This window comes from Callospermophilus lateralis, unplaced genomic scaffold (assembly GCF_048772815.1).
Source record: "Callospermophilus lateralis isolate mCalLat2 unplaced genomic scaffold, mCalLat2.hap1 Scaffold_488, whole genome shotgun sequence".
Lineage (NCBI taxonomy): Eukaryota > Metazoa > Chordata > Mammalia > Rodentia > Sciuridae > Callospermophilus > Callospermophilus lateralis.
Genome location: NW_027514429.1, coordinates 376,035 through 381,661, shown reverse-complemented (window position 1 = coordinate 381,661; position 5,627 = coordinate 376,035).

Genomic DNA, 5,627 nt, shown 5'->3' with positions numbered 1-5,627 from the left:
AGTGGTCCCAGGGAGCCGCGCCCCGCAGCTGTAGCGCTTTGTGAACCCTGTGCAGCGCCTGGGACCTGCTTGTCCCCTGAGCCATGAGCCTGGAGATTGAGGCGGGATGGCCTCATATGTTCATCTGCAGCACAACCGTGTTCAGGGTGTGATCATGCTGCTGATAGACTTGCCGAGGAGGTAGCATTTTATTAATAAACATCTATAATTCAGTCTGTGTTCTCAGCAGAGCCTGCAAGATTGACCTCTCATTCTTAAGTTACGAGAATTGCTTCGATATTTGCAGAAAGAGCATCATATCAGGAAATTCTAGAAAATGACCTGTCCTACCTCCCGATGATGCCGCCTGCTGCCCTTTTCCTAGCTAATAAAATCCCACTCAGCCTCAGCCCTAGCAGCCAGATTGCAGGGCACTCCTGAAAGCAGGCAGGTGCTGCTGAACCCACTCTACGTCAAAGAAGTGCGATGAATTATCACTTCTCACACCCCACAAATACTGATAAGTCAAAGTCCACTGTTTGTTCTCTTTCTATTTTAATTAGATTTTAAAATCATCCCGGCAGAACTCAGCAAGTGACAGGAAGAAGTGGCACATTTGTCCTGTCTGCCACCACATACCCTCCCTGCTACCCCTAATCTACACCCACTCAGGCGTTACTGTGCCTGGCCTACACCCCTCCCATCCTAGGCTGTGTCTCAGGTACCTCTTTCCTGCACTTGGGGCCGCCTCCTTCAGCAAACCATGCACTCTCCATGCACTCTGCCCCTGTCCTCTGAATCTCAGTGGCTTGCCCACTTCTTCCATGAGACCTGCATGCTGTGGCAGAGTCAGTTCCACCAACTCCTCATGGACTTGGAATTGTTATTGATCATCAATATACATACCTTGAAATTGTTATTGATGGTCAATATACATACCTCTGTCAAATATACTTTTCAAAGTTATAGTCTGCTTCTCTTAAAGTCATTGCCACTATGCAGATGGAAGATCTAAAATATTTTAATGAAGAAACATTAAAAGACTCTGTACATTATGTATGATGTATATTTCATATATATATACATGCACTTTAGGAAAATTAAATGGATTACTATGTTTGGAGGGAGGTTTATTACATAGAACCATATTTATTTGAGAATCTGCTGCTTTGCTTTTATATTCTCTATGAAGAGGGGTTGACTAAGTGGATCAATAGTGTAAATAAAACTCAACCACTTAAGGGAAAAATGGTCTTTAAACAATTTAAACTATCAATTACCTACCAACATAAAGTTTAAAATTTTAGCCATTTCAAATTGTAGGATTCAGTGGCATGAAAGTACACTCACACTGTTGTGTAAACAGCCCATTAACTAGTCCCAGATTTCTTTATCTTACCAAATGAAAACTCCATCTCTGTAATTGTAATGACCCTTATTTGAAAGCCTATTACAGCATTGTGTGTAATAATGGGGCTGGTAATAGTTCCTGTATTCTTTACTAGGAGAGTAGAAGAGGAAAATATGCAGAATGCCCATGGAGTGCTGTGTACTAGGTTGACCAATGCAGGGGAAATGAAATGCATACAGGCAACTTGGCCAGACAGGTTCTGCAAGCTTCAGTGGGGGGTCCAGCACTCAATACTCAGGCTATGCTGATGATTTCTGCTGCAACCATTCAGCTCTGCTGTTGTGTAAAAACAGCCATCAACCCTATATAAACCCAGGGGAGCAGGTGTGTTCCAATTAAACTTTATTTGTATGGATTGAAATTTGAATTGCATCATGTTTACACATCATGAAATATTCTGTGATAATTTTAAAATGAATTAAAAATGTGAACAACATTCTAATCTCATATTCTATATGAAAATAGGTGGTAGACTGGAGTTATCCAGTGAGTCAGAATTTGCTAAACCCTAGGAAAAAAGAAAAGTATGTAACGTATAATGTAACTTACCAATATTAAAAATATATGCACCAAAGGAATGATGTAGATTTTCTGGTATATATTTAAGGAGTCCACTTTGCACAATAAAATATATGTCTGTGGAAGGGGGAAAGGAAGGGTAATATAGAGTGGCTATGAAAACTTCTGAACAGGTGAGGTGCGGTGGTGCTCCCCTGCAATCCCAGAGGCTCCAGAGGCTGAGGCAGGAGGACCATGAGTTCAAAGTCAGTCTCAGCAACAGTGAGGTCCTAAGCAACTCAGTGAGACCCTGTCTCTAAATAATACAAAATAGGGCTGGGGATGTGGATCAAAGGTGGAGTGCCCCTGAGTGCAATCTCAGGTACTCCCTACCACCAAAAAAAAAAAAAAAAAAAAAAAAAAAAGGACTGAACGTGTAAAAAAAAGAAGATGCTTTTATGGCTACTGTAATTTCTATCAAGTATAATACTTGATATCCTGGTCAGGTTACTTAGACAAGCAAAAGAATTAAGAAGCTAAAAGTTTAAAATGATGTAATACTTTTTATTTATGGAAGATATGAAGTAAAGAAAACCCTATAGAGTTTTAAAATAAAAGACAAGATTTTAGAAGTGACCTTAGCATCATCGATACACCAGGGCTCTCCCATAGAAAGCTTGGATTCCTCTCTGGGCTCTTCTTGCTTCCTAATGCTGCCTGTAGTTTCTGTGTCCCCAGGAGTGTGATATTAGTGATAGGAAAGCAGGAGCTACAGACAAGGGGACTCCAATGACCCTGTGGAGCAGTGGTGACCCAGAGGGCACAGGAGGATCTGTGGAGATAAGGAGAAGGGTTTATGTTTCTCTAGACTGTTCCTGTAGGCTCAGAGAGGAGAGAAGACCTCCCAGAGCCTGTCTGGATAAACCAGGTAGGTCAGCCTCACCTTAGGAAAGGAGAAGAGGGCTGTGAATCCTTGCCTTTCTCTCTCATGGTGAAGAGGCAGGAATGAGTTTGATTGCCCTTGTTCTTAAAAGCAAAGGAGTGTGCTCTTTGGATTTGGCAGGACCAATTTCACTCTCCATTTGTATCTGCAGATTCAGCTGTAAAAACTTTCTTAAGTTCTAAAAGTTCAGAAGTCAGTGCTCTAGAGGTGGCTGACTGTGTCTTTCTGTCTTGGGTTTTGTAACACTAACCACCTAGTGAATTCTGCAATTCCCTGTTAATGAGGCTCCTGTGTGGAGGGCAAAGGCAGTGTGTCAGGGGCATGGTGTGGGGATGGCAATGCCTTCACCAGATCCACCCAGTCTATTCTTGTGTCGCCCAAGGGACGGATAGACATCACTTTGATTTGCAAGGGTGCAAAATCATCTCCAGTAACGATTGTCCATGACAATATGTAAACCTGAAAACACACTGAATGCAATCTTGCCCTGTCCTATAGATTCCAGTTGGGTGCTCACAGTGTGTTCTGCTGGCACCAGAGTTCAGCATTTGCTTTCCTGGGGCAGAGGTTGGGGTGCAATACCAGCTTCGTGCTTTGCCCTCCCGAAACCAGGGCAGGAATATTACCATATTGTTTGGCTGGAATAGAACAGGTATTACCACAGAATGTTCCTATTATCAGGCCACACTATTCCAGGCTCTTTGCCAGAGATGAGCATGAGGGTTGTGGAGCTCTGGGTTGCATTCTGCAGTGCCCTGTCTTGGGCAGATTAGTTTACTTTCTTGATTTGTCTATTATGAGCATTTCCAATAAATGGAATTATGCAATATGTGAGCTTTTTGACTGTCTTTTACTAAGCATGCTTTCAGAGTTCATCCATACTGGAGCCCATATCAGTATTTTATCTATTTTATGGATGCATAATATTCCACTGCATGGATATACCACATGTTTATCCCTTCAACAGTTGATGGGCATTTGGGTCGTTTCAACCTTTTTTGCTATTATGAATAATGCTGTTCTGAACATTCATGTACAAATTTTTGTTGGGTGACTCTTCTTCTGTTCTTTTGAGAATATACCTAGGGATGGAATTCTGGTCACAGGGTAATTCAATGTTTAACTTATTAGGAGTCACCCAAATATTTTTTTAGCAGCTGCCCCATTTTTCATCACAGGTTTTAATTTTCATCAACTGAATCCACACCTCTAAAGACTTCCTGTTGAACAAGTTTAAAAAACACCTAAGGCCAGTTCTAATACTTTCCCACCATATTCTGCCCATTTCACCTACTGGACTTAGATGGACACGATCATAGTGAATTAAAATGCTATTAACCAAACACATGATCCTTTATCTGACTGCCAGGCCAAAGCACACACTGCCAATTGATCAGCTCTCTACAAACCAGCAACAGCTTCAGAATTCCCAACTTACCCTCACTGCCAATCAACTACAGGGAAAAAATAACTGAGCTTTTAATCCTTCTTACCTCAGTCTTCATTGTGTTTCCCTCCAGGTATCTTGCTCACCAAGAATCCCCTTTTCTTAGGAGTCTCAGATATCCGTTTGCAAGACCAGATCAGACTTCACTATTTTTATGAGGATACCAGTTTCCCCACTAAGAACTCCCAGAGCCACCAGCCTGTGCCCATTGGTGCCCATTTTGCAGCTCTTAGCTTTACATCTTTTGTTTTACTGTATAGATATTTTCTACAGAACACACATGTTCCTTGCACACTGTGAGTGTGTTACAGACAGGAAAAGTTAGCCGAAACCAAATCATCTGGGTCTCTTACAGGCTGACCTCACACGCTGTTATCATGATAAAAGCCCCCTGCCTGTCTGGGCCACCTCTCTTTTCCCTCCTATGAAATTCTGACATTGCATGTTTCCATCCTTAGAAATGATGCCTATAAAATTCATGGGAAGTGAGCAATAATTCAGGAGGGTGCAGAGCAACACTATCTATATTTTTACGCCTATCTCTCATCTGTCACTTACAAACACTGCACATAGTAGGAGGTCAGACAATGTTAGACTGTTGTCTTCACAATACACTCATTCACCACCTTTGGTTGGAGATTAAGAATCAGCAGAGCCATGCATTTCATAGTTTTTAATATTTATTCATTTTCTTATCTCTTTATGCTCATCTCTTTCCCTCCCAAAAAGTTGATGGGACACACATATTCTCTAGTCTAGGCAGGCTATTTTGAAACCAGTAAACTCTCAGCACAGCCCTGTGACTCAATTCAGCCTGTACTACTGTCATCCCCTTCAGGTGGGGACACTGAGGATCGGGTCAGGGTTGGCCCTACAGCTTCTCAAAAAAAATGGCAGAGATGAAATTTAAGCATGCTGTCTGACTGCCTGGTCTTTGATCTTAACTCCTTCTACACTACGTTGGGTCTAAAAGCAGCAGGTTTGTAGCATATGAGATTTTTGTCCCATGGAGCACAAGACAAACTTAAGAGAAAACACACACACACACACACACACACACACACACACACACACACACACACATTTTTAAGGAGTAAATAAATAGAAAAACAGATGATTTAACTTTCAGGCCCATCTCCCACCAACACATTTCAACTTTAATAAAACCTGATGTGATCATACACTCTTTAAATCATTTAATCTGCATTCACGGATCATTAATCTGTACTAAGCACTTTGCTTGGTGTGGTATCCTTTTGAAATTGTTTTAAAAAATTCAGTCCATAAATTTAACCATTAGATGTGCCCTGTGTTTCAGAGAGACTACTGACTTTGCTGAATGCATTGCT